Source organism: Mobula hypostoma, chromosome 17 (genome assembly GCF_963921235.1).
Source record: "Mobula hypostoma chromosome 17, sMobHyp1.1, whole genome shotgun sequence".
Taxonomy (NCBI): Eukaryota; Metazoa; Chordata; class Chondrichthyes; order Myliobatiformes; family Myliobatidae; genus Mobula; species Mobula hypostoma.
The window spans coordinates 15,637,574-15,650,065 of NC_086113.1; positions in this window are offsets into that span (position 1 = coordinate 15,637,574).

The window sequence follows — 12,492 nt, forward strand, 5'->3', positions numbered from 1 at the left end:
ATCCAAGGGTGTGCTGGGGGCAACCGGAAAATGTCTCCCACACATTCCAGCCCCAATTAGGCGTGCCCACAATGTTCAGCAGAACAACGCAGGCAGCAAGAACAGAACAAAGCAAGACAACAACATCAAAACAACATTCTTTCTCACTCACCCATCTGCTAACCATATCTTAACATATACAGGTAAGCCTCTAACCCAGGACAGGCCACCCCCTGGCCTTTGGTCCTTGGCGCCAAACTCTGAGACTTGCAGATATTAGGCCTCCAGCCTCCAGTCCTGGCCCAGACTCACAGGTTCATTCTTTGGGCCTCTACCTCTGGACATTCCTAAATGGACATTGAACCCTTGAACACTACCTCACCTTTTTAATACATATTCTGTTTTTTTGCATGATTTTTAATCTATTCAATATACATATACTGTAATTTATTTATTTATTTATTTATTTATTATTTTCTTCTATATTATGTATTGCATTGAACTGCTGCTGCTAAGTTAACAAATTTCATGATCCATGCTGGTGATAATAAACCTGATTCTGATTCTCTGACTGGCCAACTTTGTTCTTTCTCCTATAAGCCGCTACCTCTAGACTCACTGAGCTACGGACTTTGACCTTTGGGTTTGCCCCCTGGGCCTCACCGACCTCTGGGTATTGACCCCAGGATTCACTGATCACTGGTTTCACCTTTGAACCTTGACTTCCGGACTCGCACGTACCTCCGACACCTGGTGAACCACGGACCTCAGAGTCAGATAAATAATTAATTCCAAGTAATGGCAAATCAAATAAAAACATAAATAAAGTTTACTTTGGAAATTGCCATTCGTGTATTGCTCATCTTTGGTACTTTCATCTTGAGCCATTCTTTACAAAGCTTCAAAAAGTACAATTATGCAGGCTCACTATGCACAGGTATGTTTACTGCTTAATAATTAACACGTGGCAGTAACCATTTCCATTTCTACTGTGATAGCTATAAAACTCAATTGTGTCATACAGATTAATGAGTTTATTTCGAGTCTCTTGTGCCTTTTACAGAAACTCTGTATTTTGCTTGAGGAGCAATACTAGTTAATATGTTTTCAAACAGCTACCATGTATTATAACTGCAATAAAACTGCTTTTGTTCTTTTTTGGGGCTGCAGGTGGGAAACTCATCTAAGCACTGAGAGCTTTTCTTCGGTAGTGTTTGATCAATTAACCCTTTTTAGCTCATGAAGTTCAACACTTTGGTGCAGTTTCTAAATTGCTAAGGACACGTAAAACAAAGTACTAGGTAATTCAATTAAAAGAAAATTCTTAATTTCCCTTCAAAGTACACCCGTATGACTCCATACAATGCAAACATGAAGCAGCTCAGGTTTCCTCAACATGGTTGGTCTTGCTGGTCAGAGGCATGTTGTCTGTGAAAGGGAAAAACAATTGTCTAGGCAGAGGAATGGGGGAGGAGGGAAGTAAAATGGCTCCTTATTGTCATGCTGAAGTGCACTTGCAAACAGGGTGTCTGATTAGCTTCTTGATAGTCCTTTCTGATCTCCTGAGCGGCAGGATTGTGTGACTGAGACCCAGCGAACACTTCACATAAAGAAAGTCTATTTATAAGGAAGCAGTGAGACATCGGATACAGTCACACCTGTCTGTATGTGATCTCACTGAGACTGCTTTCAGATGGTCTTTATAGATAGGTGGTCTAATAATATCGAGAACCATTCATTTCTTGGCAGTGTTCTCGGATGGTTTCAAATTGTAGGTGTGGTCTTTAAGAAAGGTTTTATTGAAAGCAACTCCTGGAACACAGTTTATCTCTGAGATATATTAACATTTTCAGGTGGATCTCCCTGGACCTGTTCTGCTTCATGGACTCCAGCCCCAGCCTCCACTAACATTGGTCTTACACACAGAGGCCAATTTATTCGGTACAGGAGTGGAACTCAGTGTAGTCTTCCGCTGCATCCATTTCTAAGTTCGATGTGTTGTGCACTCGGAGTTGCTCCTCAGCACACCATTGTTGTAACACATGGTTATTTGAGCTACTGTTGCCTTTCTGGCAGCTTGAACCAGTCTGGCCATTCTCCTCCGACCCATTTCATTAACAAGGAACTGGGTCAGAACTGCTGCTGACTGGATGTTTTTTTGTGTTTCTCGTATCATCCTCTGTAAACTCTAGGGACTGCTGTCCGTGAAGTTCCAGGAGATCAGCAGTTTACGGGATACTCAAATCACCTCGTTTGGCAGCAACGATCATTGCATGGTCAAAGTCACTTACATCACATTTCTTCCCCACTTTGATGTTTGGTCTAGACGACAGCTGATTCTCATGACCGTGTCTGCGTGCTTTTGTGCATTGAATTGTGGCCATATGATTGGCTGATTAGATATCTGCATTAACGAGCGGGTGTACAGAAGTATCAAATAAAGTGGTCACTGAGTATATCTGGAGGGTCGACCTCACTAGCCTGTCACACCATGGAGTATGGTGCTGAGCTTTGAATAACAAGTGTGTCCCAGGCAGCATAGTACTGGAGTCTTACTCTATCTCACCTTTGATGGGCTTTGACAGAGGGCAAAGCTGGGGCAAGGAAATTTGTCAAAGTCCTGAGCGAATACAACAATAGGAAACATTTTAAAACTTGTAAAAATTGATATAGCAATTTAATTTGGATGCGGAGAGGATGTTCACAATTTAAAGTTCAAAGTAAGTTTATTATTAAATACTACATCGAGGTTTATTTTCTTGCTGGTGTAGCCCCCCCGGCCACCCTCAGGGTCGCTCGGCTCGCTGTCATCTAGGGAAACAGCCCTCGGCCCCGCCAAACTGGATAACTAGTTTGTGTGGATGCTGTGTGATGTACCCCACCCCGCCCAAATAACAGACAATACACCAGATACGATTAAATGATTTACAGTTTATAGATATTACTGGAACTATATAATTAATAGAGAATAAAATATAAAAGGAAAATAAAAGGCGCCACCCTTATCAAGGTTCAATCTCTTTGTGCACAACAGTTGGAGCTCAGGACCCTTTTTCTTCACCCTGTGACCCCTCGGACCACCTCGACCGGCCGCCTGGGACCAACAACGATGGTCGACCAGACGCTCCACACGAGTCCGTCTCCGTCTCCTCGCTGAACGTCCTCCTCGGGGTCCGACCCTGTTAGCGGACATCACAGCATCTAGTCCATCCTCTGTCTCTCTCTCCCACCTTCTGCCTCCAAAACCCAGCGCATACAAAACTTCCAGATACATCAAAATCACAACAACTATCCCAATTGGTTTGTAACATCTTCTTATCACCGCTTAACCCAAAACAAGCTGCTAGTGCAAAAAGTTTCTCAGCTTTCAACATAACAAAGAAGCATTCCCAAGTATAACATAACAAGGAAACCATTTTAATTAGCCTATGCAGTAACATAGGAGACAAAACCCCCTTACACAGGTATTTCCAGGAAATAAGAGAAATGCAATAGAATTTATGACAAAACTATACTTAAATAAAGACTGACAAACAACCAAGATGCAAAAGAAGAGAAACTGTGCAAATAAAAAGTAATACTGAGAAAATGATTTGTAAAGAATCCTTGAGAGTGAATCTGTATATCATAGGGAATCAGTTCAGATCACAGAATCAGTGGTGAATGAAGTTGTCCGCGTTGGTTCAGGAGCCAGGTGATTGTAGAGTAATAACTGTTCCCGAATCTGATGGTGTGGGACTTAATATTCTGGACCTCCTGTCTAAAGGTAGTACTGAATAGAGGTCATGTTTCCAGTATTGGGGAGTCTAGGACCAGAAGGTGTAGCTTCAGAATAAAAAGATGTCCCTTTAGAACAGAGATGAAGAGAAATTTCTTTAGCCAGAGGATGGTGAGTCTGTGGAATTTGTTGCCACAGATAGCTGTGGGGGCTAGGTAACTGTGTGTATTTAAAGTGAAGCTTGATATGTTCTTTTTATAATTCAAATTTTTATTATTATTTATTTTTATTTTACAAAACAGCGCAGCATATCATAGAGCGGATACAGTACAGCATATTTACACAGCCATCCCATGACAGGAAAACAAATAAAACCTAGAGACAGAAAGAAGTTCTAATTTAAGTTTAAATTAACATACAACCAAAATTGATCCCATGCGTCTTGCACTTTTCCCTCACTGTTAATTCTTCCCAACGTGTGTTCATATGATGAAATCTTAATCATTTCCTCAGTCCATTCCTTCACAGTGGGACATCTGGGTTTTTTCCGGTTTTGCAATATAATTCTTGCAACTGTGAAGAGACCCACCTTTAAAATAATAAATTTGTCATTGTTTACATTAGGTATCATTGTCCTATCACCCAGGAGACAAAGCTGTGGGCACAAGGGCAGTGTGGAACCTGACCAATTCCCCAATAAATCAAGAACTTTGCACCAAAATGGACGAATGATGGAACACTCCCAAATCATGTGAAAATATGTGCCCACCTCATTTTTACATTTCCAGCATAAATTGTTACCAACAATCCAATATCGTAGAGTCTAGTTGGTGTCCAATAATATCTGTGTACTATCTTATACTGAATAAATTTCCCTCTCGCTTCCCTAATATGTCTACCCACATTTGATAAAATATTTGACCACTCATTATCTTCAATATTGCTTCCAAGATCCTTCTGCCATACTGCTTTGAGATTGTTACACGATTCACCCACAGAGTGCTTGAACATTTTATAAAACACTGATGCTTTATGAACTTCCTGTGATAATGTATCGTATTCAGTTAAAGGGTTACTTTGTGGGTCATCGTTCTTGAATATGCTACTAATGTAATGTCTTATTTGTAAATACTTCCAAAAATTCCCTTTATCTGCAAAGTTATATTTCCTCTGCAAATCCACGTATGACATAAAAATCCCATTCTCATAGAGATCACCTACTGTATTTACACCTTTAATCTTCCATTCTTTCCAGTACACCGTTCTTTTCCCAATGCGTATCTCAGGGTTATTCCAGAGCGAGGAGTATAACTGGTTTAAATGTGATATTCTACAGGCTTTTTAATTGTATCCACACACTCCTTGAGTGAAATAGTATAGGATTTAGATTAGTCTCGTTTTCCTCATGTTGTGAGAGGATGTTAAGGGGAGAATATGGTGCAGCCAGGCTCCGTTCTATAACTACCAAATCTAAATCAACATCAGCCCTTGATTAGTAAGGTTGTCAAAGGTGGCAGGAAGAAGGCAGGAGAACGTGGTCCAGAGGGAGTAATAAATCAGCCCTGGTCGAATGGTGAAGCAGACTCAATGGGTTGAATGGCCTAATTCTATTCCTACATCTCATGGTCTATGGTCTAAAACAAAAAGTATATTTTAATACAGTGACTTAATATGGAAGTATTTGAAAGATCACTTGGGTATAACTGAAAATTATAAGCTAAAATAATTATTAAAAAATTTACCTATCCTCTATTTCCAATCTGCAGGCCTAGAATGGTGATTGAAGTGAATGGAATCTTTTTTGGAATAAGATCTAAGAGGCAATGCACCAGCAACTGAGCATAATTACTAACTATCCATCAATTGTATGTCCAGGGTTGTAAAAGTCTCCATAGCTCTGCATTTACTTCCCATGGAATGAAAAAATGAGATTTTCAGAATTGGTGGTCAGTCCTGGAGATTTAACCCATTTCGCTACCCTCTGTTGCAAAAGTTACCCAAACACTCTGGGAATTCTAGAATTGTTTCTTTCTCCCACAGATGCCACTTTAACTACTCAGTTCCTCCAGCAGATTGCTTGTGGCTCCAGATTCCAGTATCTACAGTCTCTTATGTCTCTATCTTTTCCCTCTCACCTGTCTCCTTTAACATGTGGAACATGATAATTATAGTAAGACAAATTTACTTATGCTTTACCTCAATTGCAAAGTGCATTAGTGTTCCCATCCTTTATTTGATGCAGGGAACTTGTTAACTAAAATATAGTTCAGCAAATAGGCTACATTGAAACATGTTGGAAGGGCTAACAGAGAATTTATTTCTTTTTGAGCTACAGCATGGTAACAGGCTCTTCAGGCCCAGTGAGCTTGCACCACTGAATTATACCCAGGTGGCCGATTAAACTACAAACCTGAAAATCTGTGGAATGTGGGAGGAAACTGGAGAACCCGGAGGAAACCCAAATGGTTACTGTGATAATGTACACACTCCTTACTGACAACGGCAGAACTGAATTCAGATCACTGGCACTGGAAAATGTTAACACAAGCGTTCTTCATAGCAAGTGCTCAATCTATTAACTTCATTTCCAGTCAGTGCTTCTCGTGTCTTACCATTTGTCAAAAGAATGGAAAATTCAAATGAAAATTCGACCCACACATTGAGGAAAATGGAAACTTTTATTAAATTATGTCCTCACACCAGTGGAAAACACATCAATGATTTCTTTGTTCAATGGATTTCAACATTTCTTTAATGATTTTTTTCATTAGAACTTTTTTGAGTCCTGATGAAGGGTTCAAAATTCAAAGTACATTTTTTTTCAAAGTGTATATATACTACACAACCTTGAGATTTGTCTACTTACAGGCAGCCACAAACCAAAGAAACCTCAAAAGAAACCATTAAAAAAAGATTGTCAAACATCCAATGCAGAGAGAGAGAGACAAAAACAAATTGAGCAAACAATAAAAGTAAGCAAATAGTTTCAGAACTGAAATTTTACGAAAGATACAAAGTCAGGCATCACTACAACTGGAGCAGACCACAGCCTCAGTTAATCACAAAGTCATGTTAACATTGCGAGATCACAGACACAAAGCCAAGCATCACTGTCCAAACAATCATCTGCTCATTTCTCTCGACGTCTACTGCCTGAGATGCTGAGTTCCTGCAGAATTTTGTGTGTGCTGCTCAATAATTTATGTGGTAGATTTAATATTTGTAGATGTATTGTTTGATTAGACATTCTTTGTTATTTACGTAATGCATTGCAGGTTATATGTAAAAGTACGTAAATGGCATACGTCATTACGCTACCATATGCACGCACCTTGCTTAAAGTAAAATCAAACTAACACTGGCATCATTTCAGAATACTGTCTTTTTCTTTCAAATAAGTTTTATGTTTTGGAGTTACAAAACATAATAGTGGCAATGACGGAGTATTCAATGAACCCAAGATGACCATGTTGAAGCACAGAGAGATGTTTGTGAGAAAAGAGCACAGCAAAATGGTTGTTAAGATAAAGCAATGAAGCACATGTTCTTCATGTACGGGGTCTTTCTTTTTTTTTCTTAAATTTAAAATGGCTTCTTTGTTATGTTATACTGGGGAATGCTGAGAAACTCTCTGGCTAGACAGTTGTTTGGGTTATTATAGATAGCAGGGTGTTATTAGCCAATGGGTGTTCATGTATCGTTTTTTTTTGGATACAATGCTGTATCATATGACTGGGGACGGGGTTTTTGGTGGGGAGTCGGAGGAGAGACGGGGAGGACGGCGGACGTGCGGAAAGGCTCCGGTTGATCACTCTGGGTGGTCCTAAGCCGTGAGTCGACAGGATTCTGGTGGTCGTCCGGAATCGATTGAGCTCCAACGGTTGTGCGCAAAGAACTTGGACTTTGGTAAGTGTTGGCGCCTTTTTTTTTCATTACTTCCTTTTCTGTATCGAATTTATATTAATGTCATAGAATTAGTAATATCTATAAAGTGTACTTGGTAGACTTTACTGGGTGTGCTGGCTGACGATTGATGTTTGGGCTTGATTTGGGCGGCAACCGACTCCGTGGAAAGCGGTGAGGCAGGTGCTGGGTGGGATTTCCCCTAGACATATACGAGCCAATATAACTGAGCGTTACATTCAGAAGGGAAGAGACGACTGAGTTTAAAAAAAAGGGAGAAAATAGATGAATTTACAGGTTCATAAACAATGAGTAGTGGGTGATAGTAATCATAAAAAAGCAGAAATGCCTGGCTACATTGGTAGGATATACACCTTTGATTACACAAAAGATATATAAGGCTGATATATACTGAATGGATTGGGCAGTATTTTAAAGCAAATGGATCAGCCAATGAACAGTGAGTGCTTGTTTTGCTGAGTGCTTTGGATTTTAAAAGTATACGGTTTGCTTCAAAGTTTATCTGCACCAACAAAACCAACCTAAGTGAGCTTTGCTATATCGTGAAAGTAATGCAGGTACATTTAGAACTGAGGCCATTGTTGATTGTAGAATGCTTTAGGTTCGACAAGCAGAATCAAAAGTCCATTTCAGTGTTCGTGGGTTGAAGAGATTGTCTGAGCATTGTCAGTACAATGATGGGCTTACTGATAATCTGAGAGATCATATAGTTTGTGGAATCTTGCAAGAAAGCATTCAAAAGCGGCTCCTAACTGAAGCACAACTTATTTAAAAGAACAGTTGAAATAACTGTATCAACGAAAATCACGGACAGAGACACAAATGTGTTGCAGTCAGGAGTGAAAGTGGGCCTAAACAAAATTACAATGTCTAAACAGAAACTGACCTGGCTGAACAGATTGTTTAGGATACTGGTGAATATTTGTAGCTTGTGTTGAGGTATTTAGTGTTGCAGTGTTCGCTGAGCTTGGCAATTAGCTTGCAGATATGTCATCACCAGTCGAGGTGACATCCTCGGTGAGTAATTGGTGGTGTTTCTCTCTGGGGGTGTTCATGTTTATATAGGCCCCCATTCGCTTGGCTCAGTCCTAATTGGCTACCCCTTCAGTTGAGCCTTGAATTCGATTGGCTCACGTTCCTTTGGCTCTCAGGGGTTTGTAGGTGGTGTCTCTTTTGATAAGTTTGTTTATAGAGTTATCAGAAGAGAACCATGCATACTAAAATTCTTCTGCCGCCTTCATGGTTGCTTGCACCAGAACCTCAGCAGTGCCCAGGTTAAAGTTGGTGTCCTTCATGTACCGAGATCAGCGACAGTAGATTATGTCTCCATATTGCCAGTTTGTGTTCCTGCAAATGAGACAGTATGAAAACTCTTACCTCTTAAGACATCCAGCACCTCCTCTACTGTAATGCTGACTATTCGTTAAGATCTCTTCATTTATTTTTCCTCGTTCTGAAGTCTTCATGTCTTACTCTATGGCAAAAACAGAGAATAAAATCTCGTTAAGGATTTCGTCCATCATTGAATAAATCCAAGGCCATCATCAATAGTTTTTTTAAACATTAAGAGGATCATGAGATATTGGTACTAGGCAGAAAGCTTGATGAGCCACAAGATCATTCATGATCATGTTAAAGGATGAAAGAATCTTGAAGGGACATATGACCTTCCCCTGTTTCTATTGACACATCAAATTAAACAGAATTAGAATCGGGTTTATTATCACTGACGTATGTCATGAACTTTGTTCTTTTGCAGCAGCACAACAGTGAAATACATAAACCATTACTATATGCTACAATAAAGATTATAAGAAATAACTGAGTAGTGTGAGAAGAGACAAAAATTGTGAGATGGTGTTCACAGACTGTTGAAAAATCTGTTCCTAAAATACTGAGTACATGTCTTGAGGTTCCTGTACTTCTTTCCTGATGGTGGTAATGAGAAGAGGGCATGTCCTAGAAGGTGAGGGTCCTTAGGGATGGATGCTGCCTTCTCGCCTTTGAGGATGTCCTCAGTAATGGGGGAGGCTAGTGCCTATGGAGGGGGCTGGCTGAATCTACAACCCTCTGCAGCTTTTACCAATCACGTACAGTGTCCCCTCAAGACCAGATGGTGAAGTATCTGGTTAGAATTCTCTCTATGGCACATCAGTCAACATTTGTTAGAGTCCTTGGTAACATACCAAATCTCCCCAAACTCACAATGGAATATAGTCACTCACATGTTGGGCCCAGGATAGATCTTCAGAGATGTTGACTCCCAGGAACTTGAAACTGCTCACCCTTTCCACTGTTGACCCCTTAATGAGAACTGCTGTGTATTCTCCCTATTTTCCTTTCCTGAAGGCCAGAATCAATTCCGTTGCCTTACTGAAACTGAGTGCGAGGTTGTTGTTGTGACACCAGTCAATCAGCCAATCTATCTCACTCCTGTATGCCTCCTCATCACCAATTATCTTCAGAGGTGCAAAGTTTGCTCTAGAGACCGTACCTGTATTGCATGGTGTCAACTCATCTTCATCCTAGCCATGTTATGAATAAAACAGATTTATTTTGTGATGAAAAGTGCCCTTTCATTCTTCCTATCTTGATTCATTGGGTAACAGTAACCCAAATGGGCTTTCAGGTCACGGGTTGATATTTGAATAAGAAGTTTTATCTCCTTCCAACTTTCTTCCCATCTCCTTTGGTAAATCCAATAAAGCTTCTGCACGGCTGTACTATGATGTGACTAACATCAATTCAAAGGTTCATTTTATTGTCAAAAGTATGCATGTACAATACAACTCTGATATTCAGCTTCTCCAGGTAGCAATGAAATACAGAAGAAAAATGGGAGTTGTTGAAAGAAAAGACATCAACTCCTCCCCCCCACCACCCCAAGCAGGACAAAGAAAATGAAACAAAACTCGAAAACCACAAAACCCTCCACCCCCTCCCTCGCACAAGGAACTAACAGATCACTCACAGGGAAATGGCAGCTGGAACATCAAAAAACTCAAACCCCAACCCCTTCGCTCGCGAAAAAAAAACCCAGCAACGATAATGTCAAATCCCCAAACCCCTTCTTCGCAAAAAAACTGCGACACTAACATCAAGCCCCCAAACCCTCCCTCACAGAAAAGAACAGTGACAATACCATCAAAACCCTCAAATGCCTCTCTCACACAAGAAAACTGTTAGATCACCCAAAAACAGAAAAACACCAACAAGAACGTCAGGCCCCAAATCCCCAACTCCTCCCTCGCACAAAATGTAAGATATCGCCCACCCGCCAATCGGCAACAAGAAAGAACACAGCAAGAACTGAAGGAGGACAATATACAGTCCAATAATCACATAAATCTTAGAATATCGAAAACACACTCCTATCAGCATTCAAGGAGAGTGGTCACATGAACTCAGTACTTCTGAGAAGAGTGACTGCTATGCCTTCACCAATTCTTGATGCCGCTAGGTGATAGGGTTTTTGGAAACCAGCTCTTCTGTAAATATTCCGCATAAACAACTCTCTTATTCCCTAATGACATTCCCAATAACACTGGCACAGGAAGATGGAATTTGCTCTTTGGGAAAATCACCAACTTCATGGATGACAACTTAATGGCACCTCTGCTCCATCCACAAAAAGCAGGATTTCATGGTGGCCAACCAATTTAATTCCAATCCCCATTCCCATTCCAACATGATAATCCATGGCCTCCTCTTCTACCATGATGAGGACACTCTGAAGTTTGATGAGCAATATCTCATATATGGTCTAGGTAGCCTCCAGCCTGATGGCATGAACATCGATTTCTCCATCTTCCAGTCAGTTTTTTCCACTCTTCCTTCTTTCTTCAATTCCCCACTCTGGCCTCTTACCTCTTCTCTTCACTGCTTTTCACCTCTCCTTGATGCACCTCCTCCTTCCATGGTCTACATTGTTACATACCCCGTAACTGGGTTGCCAAACCAGCAGAAATGGATCACTGAGTTGGAGTCTGGATTACTAGAACTAAGAAAGTTTTATTAAAGAAACAAGCAACACAGTAATCGAAAGGATAATAAATGCAACAGTTCAGCAATGATAAACACACATGTGCACAGAATTAAGATAACAGGATCAACCAAGCTCTATCGTTGTCTAGGGGTAAATGACCAATTTCAAAGTGACACTAAGTTCAGTCCAATTTAGTTCAGTTCGCAGTAATCATTGCCGTGGCGATGGACAATGTGGGGGGAAGGAGAGAGAGAACAAGAACGAATGATCATTCGAAACGGCTTCCACTCACAGACCTGCGATATTGCTCACAAGTTGTTTTCGGGCGAGTCCTTTGTGATGTCACCTGGGGTCACCGACTGTGACCCCTCCTCCAGATGCGGTCGATCCTCTGCAGTGAACCCGGCACCCAAGCAAGGGTGGACACACACCGGGTTCCCGCTGATCGTACCTTTCCACCCTATGCGTGTAAGGCCCGGTACTTCCCACTGACTCGTGGGAGGCGAATCGCTTCCAGGGTCTCGTTACCTCGAGTGTCGTGTGTGTCCTACCTTAGCGAACCTGTCCCTTTTTATCCCCCTGCTGGGGTATCACCTGTCCATCACTTCAAACAGTTCAGAGTTCAAAGGGGGAGCTGATCTTGACAATACCCAGACTGATGGCTCCTTCATTAACATCTCCAAATGCTGCTTCATTGTGTGCCTTATCTCTCCCTCCCCTGAGGACAGGTGGCAGACCAACTGCTGATGCCACTGGTGCTAGCCCAGGCCAGCAAACATCTTAATTTATGTGTATTCTCCTCACAACATTTTTCTCCTGTCAGATTCCTTCTCTAGCCCTTTGCATTTTCCACTTATCACTTACCAGCTTCTGACTTCATCCTCCA